This window comes from Triticum urartu, chromosome 3A, assembly GCF_056163025.1.
Source record: "Triticum urartu cultivar PI428250 chromosome 3A, HENAU_Tu73, whole genome shotgun sequence".
Taxonomy (NCBI): domain Eukaryota; kingdom Viridiplantae; phylum Streptophyta; class Magnoliopsida; order Poales; family Poaceae; genus Triticum; species Triticum urartu.
In genome coordinates this window covers 337,667,275-337,684,155 of record NC_141875.1, presented here as the reverse complement: position 1 = coordinate 337,684,155, position 16,881 = coordinate 337,667,275, and positions in this window count along the sequence as shown.

The following is a 16,881-nucleotide window of genomic DNA, read 5'->3' as shown; positions in this document are numbered from 1 at the left end:
TGTTTTTACCCCTTTTTTCTCTCATTGTCGGTAGGTAAATTTAAATATCCACCACTGTATTGCTTTAGTCTTTGGGTGCGACAGGCGCGGCAGGATTTTGATTTTTTTTAACAGGAGTAGGTGCGGCAGCAAATAGTCATGATGACTCCACCTGTAAAACCCACTACACCCTGATGTAAAATTCGTCGACTGGGGTTTTCCCATGGTCAAAACTAAAAGATTCACCCCGCTGCTTAGCTGGCTCCCTGCACCTTCCTATAGATGCATTGCCTTTCAGCCGTTTTGGCCCCTTTGCTTCCTCTCCCCATTGCTTCTACCTGGTTCCATGGCGGTGCACTAGATCACGGAGTCCGAGGTGAGGCGCCTGACAGAGGAGCTCCAGGCCAAGGATGCGGACCTTAGGGCCAAGGACGTGGAGCTCCATGAACTCAAGGAGGGGAGGAGTGCCATGCTCATCCTTTATGTGCGGGAGTTCACGGAGCTTCAAAAGCGGCAGGAGTCCACCGCAAAGATGCTTGAGGCATCGGCGTCGTTGTTGCATAAAGCAGGAGATACGATAGGTGGTCACGCGAGCCTGCTGGAGCGCGAGCGGACCGATCGTGATGAGGTACAGGATCACCTCAACCACTTGCTGGACCATGTTGCCACACACATGCTGCGGCTGCGCGATGCCTACCATCATGCCAGCGAGACAATGCCAGTTGTCGGGCTAAACACATTCAACCACCCCAGCGACTTCAATGAGCTGCGACTTCTTGAGCCGGTCTCCTTCTTCACCTATATCTCCATGGAGCTGAGTCGTCTCTGCGTGGTGGGGGGAGGGCTGGACAAGGAGGGGTTGCGGGCAGCCATCACCGTTGTCGGGCGAATCCTCTCAAGGCTTCTTCACCGGGATCCATTCGTGCCATTGGACGCTGTCTTTGACGAGTTGGCTCCCACCAACCGGGAGCGGGCTCTGCGGGCGGTGGCACCCTGCATCAGCACTATCACGGCGTCCTCTGCATGGGCGTGTCTTGGCGTAACATAACCGTTGGATTAAACTCAGACGGTGTAGATCAGTCACTGTAGCACAAAGCATGCGAGTGTGTTTGGTTGCATTCTCATCTCAACATAGTTGTTCCCTCTTCGTGCATGCTCATCTCATTACCCCTCTTAATGCATGCTCCTAGTGTATTTGTTTTAACCTAGTGTGGACTCATGCACTCTGCCAAACACCCAAAACTTGGTTGAGAAGGGAACTATTGCTCCCATGCACCCTTCATACACCGTACCTAACACAAGTTTGTGCTTCATATTCATGTTCCGTGGAGTACTATAAAACCGTACTCTCCGTCCACTTTAGACCTAGTTCTATTAACATTGATCTCACCGTTCATTCTCGACAGGGCAGTCGAAATAGGGGCATGTTACATTACTGTTCATAGTTGACGTGCGCACAACATCATTTTTATCGTCATATCTAACCTCACTAGCAACAAGATTATAGTAATGACATATGAACCACTACACATGCCTAGTAGTAGGAGTACTAGTAGTGTAAGTTCAAATGGTTGCCATGTTTCGCACTGTGTCGTAAGAGTGGAAACGCTTGCTATAATCATCTTTTTAAGAAACCGTGGACATGCTCTGCCAGGCAAATCCTCCTCGATGGTCGTTGTTAACCTTGCTACTCAGTTTCACCGACGTGTGGGACAACCTGCATCAGGGTCCACTTTCCATGCACTAAATTACTCCGTACCAGAGTATACAACTGCACAATAGACTACCCCTGGTCGAAGCGCCATAGTGAGTCGTCAAATCACAAAACCCGACCTTTTTAGCAGTAAGTTGGACGCACGAAGCAACCATCATTTAACTCTTCTCCCTCATCTTCCTCTCCTGAATAAAACCCCAACTAGCTTCTCCCTCATCCTGTTCCTCATTTCTTCAAGAAAACCCCAATGTGCTTCTGCCATTGTTCTTCTCTCCCAAAGAAGGAAAGGTGAGCACATCAATGGTGTTGCTTATGGCCAAGGCCCGGTCTTGCAACCCCGTGACTGATCCTAACTCCCTCTCTCTCTTCTTATTTTGGGTTAGTGATTATGGTTTCTTTCCTTTTATTTCTATTTGACAATTTCTTGATGGACACTAGAGCACAGGCCGAAGTGATGTCTATGGCTATGGCCAAAATCGTCAAGGCTCAGGGTACGAAGAAGCGCACGCATCCCACTGAGACTACCGCAGACAAGCTCAAGGCCATCGCCCTGTCCAAGCCCCCTCTCCAGGATCCCTCGTTAAGCTGGTCTAGGTAATATCTCTTCTTGACGATCTTTTGGGTGATCTTGATTGTGCTTTTTCGTCTAACTTGCAAAGTGCTTGCTAATATGTGTAGTTTTGTGTAATGTACACGCAATACTAGTAGTACAACTTTCTGGGCGATCTTGCATGTGATTTTTGTGTGCCAAATGACGGTTCTAAATGGCTCTTTTGACCAAAACATGCGAGTGGTTGACACACATATGATTTTGGCACATAACACTGATTTCTTATAAATTACTTTCAAGTACTTTATGAACATCCATGCTAGCTATAGGAAATGCAAGATTTTAGCTCTCATGCCTTTGAAAAGAGTATAGTAGCCTCAGTAACTGGTGTTATGGATATTGCAATTAATCCCTCTATTCACAAATATAAGATGTTCTAACTTTTTGTGTATCTCATGTAGACATGTTGTAGTGTCTTTGTTCACTCATTTCTGTGCGTATATGTAGTCTTATATGGAGTAAAATATTGAAAATTGTGTTATATTTCTAAACATAGGTAGTAACAAAATATCTACTTTTTGTTTGAATTAGAACCAGGTCAGCCATGGATATGAAGTTCCCAAAGTCATGTCGTGTGAACTGGAAGACCTGAGGATGTGTTCTACTACTAAACGATCCAACTGTTTTGTCCTTGTAGCCACATGTCGTGAACAAGTGTTTTCTTGTAGCATTGTTGCCAGGCGTGTTCTTGAGGGTGTACTTCACCACAACAATTTCCTAGTTGTGCCTTCGATTACAAAGGGTGTGGTTCTTTTGAAGCTTCCCGACAAATCTGATGCTGACTATCTTCATCGTCATGTTTATGAGTGGAAAGACCACTCTCTTAGGTTCTCCAAGGTTGAAGAGATGGCAAAGTTGCCAGTAGACATCTCTCACGAAGTCCATAGCCTGGTCAGTTATGTGGGGCACATCCCATAGGTCGGTGGCAAGAAATAGTCTGCAGAGTTTAATTAGTGCAACTTTGCTTGTCTTTAGTAAGTAATATTGTCCAAAACTTGATTTGTGTCTGTGAACCCTGTATGGTTTAGTACTACCGCTTTTGTTGTGTGGTGACTCCTGAGAACATTCTATGTAATTAGTCCACTCAATACAGTTTGTATATTTTGAAGTATCCATATCATCTTTTTTGTGAGGACAGTTTATCAATTATGGTTACACTCCAATATATGTATGCATTGCAGGGTTTATTGCACCCACCAGGACTTCCAGTCCCACAGATGTTGCTCCATACGAGTTGTCATGACCTTTGGACTATCCTGCTTGTGGGAGTAAGCGGGGGCCTTACACTACAAAAAAATACACTTCCGTGATGTACATCCATGACGATTTTATGATGGAATCAAGATAGTCATAGTTGTGTTGTCGTAGAAGTGTTCCATGACATTACCAAAATTATCATCACGGAAGTGTCCACTTCCATGACGATAAATGGCGTGTCATGGAAGTGCTTTTGACAAGGGTGACCGACACGTGGCATCCACCGTAACGGGTCGCCATTAAGCTATCGGGTCCAGTTTTGGATCCGATAATCGGTTAACAGCCCAGACCAATGGGGATTTTCCACGTGTAAAATTCTCATTGGCCGGAGGAAACACGTGTTGGCTTGCCGTTGGGACAGATGTCATCCACTCACTGGACAGGAGGCTCCTATGATAGGTCGACACATGGCACAACCCAACAGAGGCACATTTCGGTGAAAAGGCCGGCCCGTTTGACTTGGTTAAAGAGGTAGCAGGCCGGCCCATGGAAAGCCTGTTAACGACATGTTACCATATAGCCCATATACAACCCGCTAGGTCACAGCCCGTTACGGCTTACCCGAATTAGGCCCAGTAGCGTCATCTGGGCCATCCAATATGAATCTAGCCCGTTGTAACTTCCGACCCATGACGTCTTTTTGCCCATATGAGGCCCTTCGTAAATCTTCGTCGATTAATGTCCCGTGCTGAAGCTGGCCGTAATGAACAGTGTATCACTTTGTACCCATTAACGTCTCATTAGTCCGTCGGCCATTTCCAGCCTGTGTTAACTTTCGCCCTTCTAAGGGCCCATTTATTCTTGGGCTCATTTCCAAAATTCGATTACTTACGGGCCGTTATTAGCCTGTTTAGTTTGTGGGCCAAATTCAGCCTGTGGTTACAGTCGGCCTGCTTGTGGACCGTTAACACGTTGGGTTGTTTTCATAGCGTCATCAATTACGACCTATTAACGGCCCATTATGGTCGGGCCTTAAAACAGACGATTTCCATTATAGCCCATTTACGGCCCATTTTGTGGTCCGTCATTGGTCCATGAATAGTACGACACATTTTGGCGAAACGATTATACAGCCCATAGAAGGCCCATAGATGAGACGGCCCATATAAGGCCCATGGATCGTACGGCCCGTAGAAGGCCCATGGATCCTACGGCCCATAGAAGGCCCATGGATCCTACGGCCCGTGGAAGGCCCATGGATCGTACAACCCGTGGAGGGCCATGGTCACTACGCAGGTAGCAGGACCATGGTCACCACAGTTCGTGTGTTACCATGGTTATTGTGGTCTAGTTTATTGTGGCCACTAGCGGTGGTGGAGCCAAGGGGGGGGCGAGTAGGGGCCTGCCCCCCCCCCCCTAACGAACAACAAATACTCAGAAGCGACGAGTAATAAGTGACTGGATTTGGTGAATATACACGTACTTGCCCCCCCTTAACTCCAACGGAGAGTATAAAATCTCAATAGAAAAAGGTCCATCAGAGAGCCCACGCATGGGCACGGCCCCCCTCCTTCCGCTCTCCAACCCGCTAGCCCCTCTGTCGTTCCTTAAAAAAGGCCTCGACATGATTAACGTGTGACCTGAGGACATTAGAGCTGCCGGCAGCCGACGCCTCTTGCACTTCTACCTCATGAGGTCAATTAAATTAGTGGAGATCCTTAACAAAAGAATAAGATTAAATCAGGGGGCACCAGCTACGCGACAGGCAAATCATCCTACAGATACAACCTGTCAATTCTGTAGTGGTTCAGCTCCAAGGTTAGCACTATCAAACTGTCTACTAAGCTGTCACACCCTAGCTAGTTCATGCATTAGAGTGTTGCATCATGTCTACTCTTCCAGAAAACTGAAATGGGGATGAAAGAACCCCCAGCACCCCTGTAAATAACTAGGGTTTACTAAAATCTTTTTCAATGAACCTGAAATGCCTTCTAAAAAGTCCACCCTTTTTGTTTTGGGTTAGAACCTCTACAAAATGGGTTCACATTTTTTCCAGGACACATAAGGTCATTGGATTAAATCATTACTATTTGCATTTGGGCAATTTAAATCTTATAAATATTTTAAAATGCCCAAATAATCTTGAAGGAATTTTTAGGATGTTGAGAATAATTTCAAATGTGCCTCTGAATATTTTCAGGGTTTTCCTAAATGGAATAGTATTTTTACTATTTCAAAACACAGAACAGGAAAAAATAAAAGAAAAACAAAAGCAGAGAGCAGAGTACTTACCCGGCGCTCACGTAGCAGGCCCACCTAGCCGGCCCAGCCCAGCAACCACTCCAGCAAGCTGCTTGATTCGGCCAGGCAGGTAGGCAGGCAGGTGCTCGACGCCGGCACCAGCGCGCGCCACGCAGCTGCCTGCCGCCCTGCTTCCTCCCCTCGCCGTTCTGCTGGCCTGGGTGGATCACCCATTCCTCCCCCGAGCTCGCAGACACACTCCTTCCTCCCCAGCTCCTCTCCCTCGCTCTCCCGCACTATGGCCGACGCTGCCGCGCCCGCGCCACCGTGAAACCCGCATCCGCCGTTGTCCCCGTGCTGCGCTGCCGTGTCCGTTCGCTCCGCAGTCATCGTCCACGTCGAGCAGGCCGAGCCCAGAGCGCTCGCTCGCTCTGGAGTCGCCCCCGACACCATCTTCCCCAACTCCGGCCGCCGAGATCGCCATCATCGCTTCGCTCAGCTCCGGCCTTCCCTGAGGCCGCTTCGACGTTTTCTGCGATCGCCGTGAGCCCTGCTCCGTCCTCCCCCTCTCCGTTACCTCTCTCACGCACCGTGTGCACCGCACCATGCTCACCCGCACCCGCCGCGGCCGAGCTCGTCGCTGGCGTGACTCCGGCCACCCACCAGCCACAACACTGTGACCAACACACTCACCGCACTCGCAGGAACCCGTAGCACTACTCCACGTGCCTCACCGTGTCCCGTAGCCTCGGGTTCGACATCACCCGAGCTCCGGCAGCCGCACAGCTCGTCGCCGGCAACGTTTCCGGCCACCCTGAGCTCCACCACTGCCACCAAACGACGCGGCTTGCTCCCAGCTACGCGTAGATGCCCTCCGCCATCCATTTAGTCGCCGGAGCATGAAACCCGCACTGCCCCGCCGCGTCTGGCCTCGCCGGCGGCTAAATGCCAGCGAGTTTGACCACGTTTGACCCTGGTTGACTCCGTGTGGCCCCCTGAGTCTATGACAAGTGGGACCGCTCTGCTAATTAACTTAGATTAGCACTAACTATTTTTAGTTAGTTAATTAACTACTGACATGCAGGTCCCACTAGTCAGGTTTGACCTAGACCGGCTCCGTGGACCACTGACGTCACCCTGACGCAATGCTGACGCATTAATTCAATTACTGGAATTATTCTTATACAGGAAATTCCAGGAAATACTATAAACTTCAAAAATTCATAACTTTTAATCTGTAACTCCAAATGCAAAGATTTATATATGAAATTTGATCAGAAAAAATTCAATCTTTCCATCTGTAATGGTTTCATGCATGACAAAACACTTTAACTTTGCTATTTAGGTGAAACAAGCAAATGCACAATGCACAATGCATGACTTAATAACATAACCTTCCATTGGAACCATTGATTCAAATGGACTCAAACCAACTTGTTTCACAATGCATTAGCCAGGACACCTCATATTGCCATGTTATAGCATGCATCATATTGTTGCATATTGCCATGTGATGATTGTGTTCTGTGATGTCTTTCGTGGTAGGTTCTGCCTCCGAGGATATTCTCGAGTATCCAACTGAAGGGCAGTACCCTACTACTACTCCATCAGGAAAGCAGCCCCATTGATCATATCGATACAATCCCATGTTCTCGCTCCTGCTCTCATTTACTACATTAGGATAACAACATTTCAAACTGTTGTGTGCTGCGGTAGTTGAACCCTTATCCTCTTCATGACCTGCCATTGCCACAGTAACTAGATGAAACCCACTAGCATGTGTAGGAGTTGATTGAGCCATGTATGTGTTTCCTACCTTGCTATGCCTGCTATGCTTAGAGTTGTGTCAGGTCTGGTTCATCTGGGTGATGTGCTAGAGTGAAATGATTTCGTCGGTAATGTGAGGGATGTGTTGAACATGTTTTGGTAAAGGTATCGATGAGAGGCCATGTAGGAGTACATGGTGGGTTGTTTCATTGAGGCCGTCCTTAAGAACTGAGATATGTATGTGTGATTTAAGAATCAGTTACTACCATGCATTGGGATCCTTAATTGACCCTCTCGGCTTCTTAACCACCCTAGTACTCTGTCCAGGAGTTGCAACTAGTTTCTGGTGTTTGTAGGTTATGTGTTGGCGGCTGTGCGTAGCACTGACCCTAGGGGTGGGCTATGATGCGGTAGATACACCGCGACACGGTGTACCGAGTCACCCGTTTGGTGTCTCGGGATCCCTGTTCACATCATTCGGGGCCGTATGTGGAAACCTTGGCCGGACTCCCTACGGATGGAACCTGGATAGGCGATAAACCTGGACTAGAGACTTGAGTGTTTAGGTAGGCCGTGGCCGACACCCTCGTTGGGCTTCCGCTTGAAGGTTCCCGAGTACATGCCGTGTAAACGACGGTAACTGGTGAGAGCATGTATGAAGAAGTACACCCCTGCAGGTTTAACATCATCTATTCGAATAGCCGCGTCTGCGGTAAGGGACTTCTTGGTTTCCTATACAGTTCATAGAGAAGTTAATGGTTACTACTAAAAGACTCAAGATAAGTGTGAGTACCGCGGATGGCCCTCTCGTAGGATGACAAGGGAGGATCCACGGTGGAGTATTGTGTTGGTGATTAGTGGACTCGTGTGCAAAACTATTTTACATGTGGTGTCTCGTAGGATAGCTTAGCCAAGAATTAAAGCTGGCTTGCTGCAACAACTCCACCACCTTCTTGAGAATGAGCATGTATAGTATGATCTGTTGTAAGACTTGATGTGTACCTTTGTATGCATGTTTCTTTAATTACTGTTTTCAGACGACAACACCGCCCCCTCCGACGGGTTTTACGTAGACCTCGACGTCGATGAGTGACTTTCCACCCAGGTGGTGATTCTAGCCATGGAGGGCCCTTTGTAGATAGACAGGCTTCGTCAAGCCTTCTTTCTTTCTAGTGTCTGTACTCAGACTAGTTTGCTTCCGCATGTGCTTGTATGCTTGTATGACTTGAGTGTCGGGTCATGTGACCGGTACCTGTATGAACATGTTATGTATGGCTCTCTGGAGCCTTTAAATAAAGTACTTTGAGTTGTAGAGTTTTATTGTGATGCCATGTTGTATTTACACATATCGAGCATATTGTGTGTATGATTGAAATGCTTGGTATGTGTGGGATCCGACAATCTAGTTGTTTATCCTTGGCAACCTCTCTTATGGGGAAATGTAGTCTAGTGCTTCCATGAGCCATAGTAGTCCGCTACAGCCCAGTTCACCGGAGTCCTGCTAGCCCAGCACTACTGCTCATGACACTTGACTGGACGACATGTGTTTCACTTCGTTCTTGTGTCTGTCCCTTCAAGGAAATGTCATGCGGTGACATTCGGAGTCCTGCCTAGCCAGCTACAGCCCGGGTTACTGGAGTCCTGTTAGCCCAGTGCTACAGCCCGGATTCACACGCTGCTGACCGACATGCTCAATGTGATTCATGTATGCCTGTCCCCATAGGTTAGTGCCGCTTTGGGTTCACGACTAGCCATGTCGGCCGGGTTCTCTGTCATATGGATGCCAGCGACACTATCATATACGTGAGCCAAAAGGCGCAAATGGTCCCGGGCCATGGTAAGGCGACACCCGTGGGAATACCGTGCGTGAGGCCGCAAAATGATATGAGGTGTTACAGGCTAGATCGGTGTGACTTGGAATCGGGGTCCTGACAGCGTTGGCATCAGAGCCAGACTGCCTATAGGTTCGTTGAGCCAAACTGGTCGATGTCGAGTCTAGAAATGCTTTAGTTATATGTAGGGGAATTGATTGTGGTAGGGAACGTAAGGCCCTTTTACTCCTTTACCTTATGCCCTCTGATCTGAGTCATTCTCTTCTCATTCTACGTGGGTTAAGGAGTAGGCTCTCTTCTCTCTATCAGGTTCACGTGTTACTAATCCGTAGTAACTTATAGGATTGTGGGTTCAAGCCTCAGTTCAGTTTCTACTACTTTTAGTATATTGCCAATTGAACCATAACCTTGATATGATGTTGTTGAGTGGTTTTGCAAACTGTTGTGAATGTCTCAAATCTTTTTCTGAGCATTTACAGCCGTTATGCTGTTCGATTTCTCCTAGAAAATTCTAATGCCTTTGCATTATTCTGTGCTTTCAGATGGCCACCCATTCCTAGAACCAAGTGGTTCGTCTGACAAGGTGCCTCGATGTACCTGGTCACACGGCCATGTTGGTCCGAGTGATGGTCGAGACAGGCTATCGATGGTATCCGGAGTATACCGTCGAGGAGCAGTTCCGAGACTTCAATCAGAGCCAATACCTTTGTACTGTCAGGATATACCCCTCTTATCCTGGAGCCACTAAACCCCTTCACTGCTCTTATGGACTTGGGGTTATGATCGAGTTGTCCGTGCAGGACGCAGCTTACTCAATGATGACTATCATTCGAGCCAGAACTTCCTTGCTTCAGAACATCGATTTCCGCTACATGCCAGCCTCACTCCCTGGGGCACAGGGGTACTATCAGGCTTTGTACTATGACTCTACACATGAGGATTCACTACTCCGCACCACTACCAAGATGCTCGAGGACAAGGACCGTGAAAATCTGACCTTGCGGATGGAGCTTTTCAACTCTCATTCTGACCACTGGGCCACTTTGACCCGGTTTGCACCTGCTGTGCAGGCTGGATACATGGACATGAGGGACCTGTACCCCGTGCGGTCTGGATTGCTAGATTGTATGGACTAGGTGATGTAGGAGGCATCACCCCTCCTCGTGGTCCCCGTCTGCCACCGTTTGTTGGACCAAGGCCACATTCGAGTCCCTATCGCCAGCAAGCTCCACATGACCATCTGTTCCCAGATGATCATGTTCCGCTTCCAGGCTTTGGTGGTGACTTTTATGAGGATTACTACGGAGTTGTCTGAGCTAGTAGTAGTTTCACTAGTACTGTAATAGTTGTATTCTCCACAGTCCTGCGTGACCCGTGGGATATGACTTGGTGTGTATCACGCTCCGGAGGTGTAGAAAGTAATGTATAGGAGCTTGGAATGCCTCCAATGAGATGTAACGTCTTTCACCATAGTTGTACTCCAGCCTGGGCTTGTACTAAACTATGTACGGTGTATATGATTGATGGTATATATATGGCAGTTTCTATATTACCATGTCGTGCAATGAACATCTCAGCATTCCATGTTATCCATTACATTCCGCACTTCCTTGCCAAGATTGTGCCATCCTTGTCTAAACCATTGTCTTGTTTTTCCTAGGATGGTCAACACCCGCAGCAACCCTGCTGCCCCGGAGCAGGGGGAAGCCAGTGCAGCTAGGGATGGGAATCTGCCTCACCCGCCTTCTCTGGCCGAAGTTATGCTCGAGGCAAAAAGAACAAGCACGAGACTAACCGCTTGCTGGAGCGGATTGAGAAGAACACTGCACGCCATCAGAGGAACGACTTGGTGTCAATCAATGACTTTATCAAGTTGTATCCACCAAAGTTTAATCATTCCGTCGAGCCCCTCGATGCGTATGATTGGCTTCGCAACATCACCCATAAGCTACGTTCTGCCAACGTAGCCGAAGCTGATAAGGTTACCTATGCTGCCTATCACCTCGAAGGCCCTGCTAGCCTTTGGTGGGAAAACTTTGAGGCTATGCGCCCGGTCGGCCAAATCACTAGTTGGGCTGAATTCAGTGAGGCTTTCCGTGAGCATCACATCCCAGAAGGTCTCATGGATCGTATGAGGGAGGAGTTCTGCAATTTCACCCAAGGCAGGCTGACTGTGGATGCATACAGCCGTGAGTTTGGAAACCTAGCACGTTATGCTCCTAAAGAGGTATCCACCGACGCTAAGAAGCAAGCAAGGTTCCGCAAGGGACTTAGCCCCGAGCTTCGCCATGATCTTCGTCTGCACGAGTGCACCTCCTTCCAGAAGCTGGTAAATAAGGCCATCAGTGTTGAGACAGGTCAGACTGACTATGACGCTTCACGCAAGCACTCCCGTGTTTTTGGTTCCTCATCCGGCTCTGGATCACAGAAGCGCCGGGTGTGGATTCCAAGCACAGCGCTGCCACCCAGGTTCACCCCGAGGCCATCCTTTGAGGCACCTCACCCCAACCAGCAGTTTGCACCGCCTAAGGCCTATGGTGGCCCCGCTACTAATGCTGCTCCACGCCCCAATATTGTGACATGTTTCAAGTGTGGAGAGCCGGGTCACTACAGTCGAGAGTGTCCCCAGAACAACAACCCCAACCAGTCTGGAAAGTCCGTTGGGCGTGGTAAGCCAGCGGGAAAGACATTCTACGCCAAGCCAGCCACCACTACACGTGGCCATGTCAACTATGTCTCAGCTGAGGAGGCTCATGATGATCCTAACGTCTTCCTTGGTACGCTCCTTGTTAATTGCCATCCGGCATCTGTTCTTTTTGATACTGGAGCATCTCATTCATTCATATCTGAGAGCTATGCTCGATTGCATAACACGACATTCTGTGACATGCCCACTTCCATGGTAATTCAAACTCCGGGTTCCAAATGGCAAACTTCTAGTGTAAGCCATGGGAATGAAATTCTTGTCAATAGACTTGTCTTCCTTGCATCCTTAATAGCTCTCAAGTCCTCAGACATAAACATCATCTTGGGTATGGACTAGATGTCAGCTCATTATGCTATGACTGATTGTGCCACTAGAACCGTTCAACTTACTCACGCATCGGGCAAGACAGTCAATGTCTTAACTCGAGTGGCCAAGCGCCAGCTTTACTCCCTAAATGCCAACCCCCTTCCAGACCTTGAAGATATTCCGGTAGTCCGAGACTTCCCGGATGTCTTTCCAGAAGAACTGCCAGGTGTTCCACCTGACAGGGATGTCGAGTTCGTGATAGACCTTGTTCCAGGAACCGTCCCAATTTCTAGAAGACCCTATAAGATGGCACCCTTAGAACTAGCCGAGCTTAAGATTCAACTCGATGAGTCCTTGAAAAAGGGTTTCATCCGTCCTAGTTCTTCTCCTTGGGCTTGCCCCGTCCTCTTCGTCAAGAAGAAGGATGGAACGGATCGGATGGTTGTAGATTACCGACCTGTCAACTTGGTCACTATCAAGAACAAGTATCCGCTCCCTAGGATCAATGATCTGTATGACCAGCTCGCTGGATCCTCAGTCTTTTCCAAAATGGATTTGAGGTTGGGCTACCATCAAATCAAAATAAAAAACGGGTGTCGGTGTCAAAACCGGCGGATCTCGGGTAGGGGGTCCCGAACTGTGCATCTCAGGCGGATGGTAACAGGAGGCAGGGGACACGATATTTTACCCAGGTTCGGGCCCTCTTGATGGAGGTAAAATCCTACGTCTTGCTTGATTTATTCTTGATGATATGAGTATTACAAGAGTTGATCTACCACGAGATCGGAGAGGCTAAACCCTAGAAGCTAGCCTACGGTATGATTGTATGTTGTCCTACAGACTAAAACCCTCCGGTTTATATAGACACCGGAGGGGGCTAGGGTTACACAAGGTCGGTTACAAAAGAGGAGATATCCATATCCGTACTGCCTAGCTTGCCTTCCACGCCAAGTAGAGTCCTATCCGGACACGGGACGAAGTTTTCAATCTTGTATCTTCATAGTCCAACAGTCTGGCCAAAGGATATAGTCCGGCTGTCCGGAGACCCCCTAATCCAGGACTCCCTCAGTAGCCCCTGAACCAGGCTTCAATGACGATGAGTCCGACGCACAGTGTTGTCTTCGGCATTGCAAGGCGGGTTCCTCCTCCGGATACACCACAGAAGAGTTTGAATAAAAGGATAGTGTCCGACCCTGCAAAATACGTTCCACATACCACCGTAGAGAGAATAAGATTTCCACAAATCTAATCTGCTGACACGTTTTGGCAACATGACATCATGCCATGGCTCGGTGATTATTCGAACCGTTTTTCTTTAACTACCCCCGCACATAACACGAGGCAGTTTCTTGACACGTCTTGTCAAAGCAGAGATCATGTCCCCCTTATTACAGGATTCTCATCAATACGGGCGTGGGTAATCCAACCGCGCCTAGGACTCCTAGATTTTAGGCAAGTCCCAAACAGCCACGAGGGGGACGCTTGATATTCACCCTCTTTATAAAGGGTCAAGGCTTTTACTTTTTCCCTCCCGTGCTCAATTGAATCCTTCCCCCGCCTCGAGTTCTAACACCCAAAGCCCAGGTTAGGTGCTTCGGACCTTCAATCATGTCCGGATCCAGCCTCCAGGGCCGGTGGATACCCTCCTCCGTCACGGAAGAGGATATCAAGAAGTTGAATGAGGTAAGATACCTGACCGCCGAAGTCTCACATCGGCTGCCTGCCCGAGGGCAGGTTGTCCCTACTCCTGAACCCAATGAAGATGTCATGTTTATCTCCCACTTCCTCCGAGGACTAGGCCTCACTCTGGATCCCTTCGTAAGGGGTTTGATGTTCTATTACGGGCTTGATTTCCACGATCTAGCCCCGGATTCCTTTCTCCACATATCGGAATTTATTGTCGTATGTGAGGCCTTCCTCCGCATTACTCCTCACTTCGGCCTGTGGCTCAAGACCTTTGATGTGAAGCCGAAGACGGTTGAGGGGCAGCATGCAGTGTGCGGGGGGGCATTAATAAGCAAGATCGCTGGAGCTCCGTGGCCAAAGGGTTCCTTTCCAGAGGTGTCCGGATTATGGCAACAGGAGTGGTTCTACGACACCGCTCCCAGAAGTGCCAAGTGGGTAGCTTCCCCCGCCTTCCGCTCAGGCCCTCCACCACAACTGATGTCATGGATCAGCAGGGGGCTGATCTGGGGTCCAGCCAAGGATGGGCCCATACTATAGAGCCACATCCGAGATCTCTTCAGGGAGATTTTAGTTTGGTTATGGTAGTGCAAGTCATGATGGTTCGTCAAGTCCAGCCTTGCAAACGTCGGCCCCTCCGCTTGTGGGAATTCAACCCAGAAGGACCGCGCGCTATTCAAAATTTCCTCGGCCTGATGCACGAGAAGATGTACAAGTCATTCTTCGGACCCCAAATAGAGTGTTCGGAAACCTCCGAGGACGTGGGCCTGAGCAGCAACCGCACCGCGGCCCAAGTAAGTAATCCTCTAGCCGAACACACTGTCCTTTATTTATCATGACGTCATTCTGAAGAATCACTTTTTGACCAGGACTGGATAACAAAGGCGAAGATGATCCGGTGTTCGCCCCCCCTTCCCGAAGGCTTGGACAATCCGGTGCTGGAAAAGATGCTTGAGCCACCACCTCGCCCGGTGCCCTCAAAGGAAGATGAAGGGGGGAATAAAGAGGGCGAAAGCGGTCCTCCACTGCTACCTATTCCAACCGAGGGAACGAGTGCCTCCATGAGGGAGGATGACCAAGGGATGGAATCTGACATTCCCTCGCCCCGGGGGAGGAAGAGGACTACCTATGATGATCCGGAAACCAAGGTTTCCAAACGAGAGAAGAAAACTCCACCAGAGGGTCCCGCCTCGTAGGGTGCTCTTGCCGCACAAAGTCCGTGCGGGGATCAGCCCTCTAACGAGCTGTAAGTAATCAAAAAGTACTTAATAGTGAAGATATACTTCCTTACTTCTGAGGAAGATAACCGAAGCATTTATCTTGCAGTTTGGATCTGAGCCCTTCTCAGCAGAGCACGTCTTCGGGGGATATTCTTCCGGAGATGATGGAGAGCGAAACGCCTCCCCCAGACTCCTTGGCTCAAGAAGCGGGCGACCTTGAAGTGTCATCACGGAGAGTTTCTCTAGATCCGGCAAGGCCAGAAGGTAATCCCATGGTCACCCGAAGCCCTCAGTATCCGTCTCTCGAGGAGAGTAATCAAAATAGTCCGGCACCATATGGTATGCGGTCGGACGTACTAAAGGGTCTGATAGAGCGAGCGACTATCACAGAAGAGCACCGTACATTAATGTGTACGGTGATTGAAAGGATTTCGTCCGCCAAAAACAGGCTGCATGAAGCCTTTATGAGTCTACTGATGGGCTTTGAGGTACGTGAAATGATATACGTTTGTGATGGTACCGCGCATTTTAGGTGTGCCCTATGTAGATAGTAGCCCCTGAGACTCTAGTTTTCGTTGAGAATGGCGGCGAATGGAGGATCATAGTCCCAGGTAATAACCAGACCGCCTTTATGTGCAGGTGTCTGAAGCTCCGGTGTCTAGCCGGACTGATGGGGTTGCCGAACTAAGGCGGCAACTGGATGCGGCGGATGCCGACATCGAGCTTGTTAACAAGCGGCTTGACGAAGCCCAGGGTAGGTGATATTTATAGTGGATGTCACATAGTAAGAGCAGCGTGATGCCAGTATCTTTAATATGTTGTGACTGCAGATGGAGCTGCCACCGTGGAGGCCTTGCAGGCAGAGCTTGCCCGAGCCAAGGAGCAAGCAAGGAGTAGTAATGCGGCCGCTTTGAAGGCGGCCGAAGAGTTGAGAGCCGAGAAGGCCGCTCATAGTGAGAGCAAAGAGAAAATGGCCAAAAAGGCTGTGAAGTTAAAAGACACTGCCGACCGCTGCTAGTTTCTTGAAGAAGAAAACCGGGCGAAGGCTACGGACCTTGAAAAGGCCACAATGGCGACCAAAGACACCCGCTCTGCAATGAGAGCGAAGAAGGAGGAACTGGGTGAAGCCGGGGACATTGTGGCTGGGAAGCCCTTTATGCTGCGGAGGAAGTTCGGCGATCCGCGTTTTGCCCCTCTAGATCGGCTGTGGAGTTCGGCCGATGCATATATGGACTTAGCGGCGAGCGCTGTCGATGTGGCCGAATACTTCCGAGATCAAACATATTGTGAAGTGGACAAGCTGTTCTGGTCGCAATTTAACGTTCCACAACGTCCGCTTCCATTGACTGATCTGCTTGCCGAATGGGCCGAACTCAATAGATTGTCCAGACTCGCCATGAGGTCTGTCGTGGATCATATGTGGCCAGAAAGGCCAAAGTCGAACAACTACTTTAACCACTTCTTCTCCTTTTCGAGGCGTAGATCGCCCGTCATCTAATTTGCTTCGTCAAAGCGGACCTTAGCTTCAAATAATTGAATGAATGAGTGCTATTTCAGAGTTCAAGTTTAGGTATTAGCTCGCTACAGTTTAGTCAGTAGTTCTGTCCCTTTGTTCGGTGAACTAG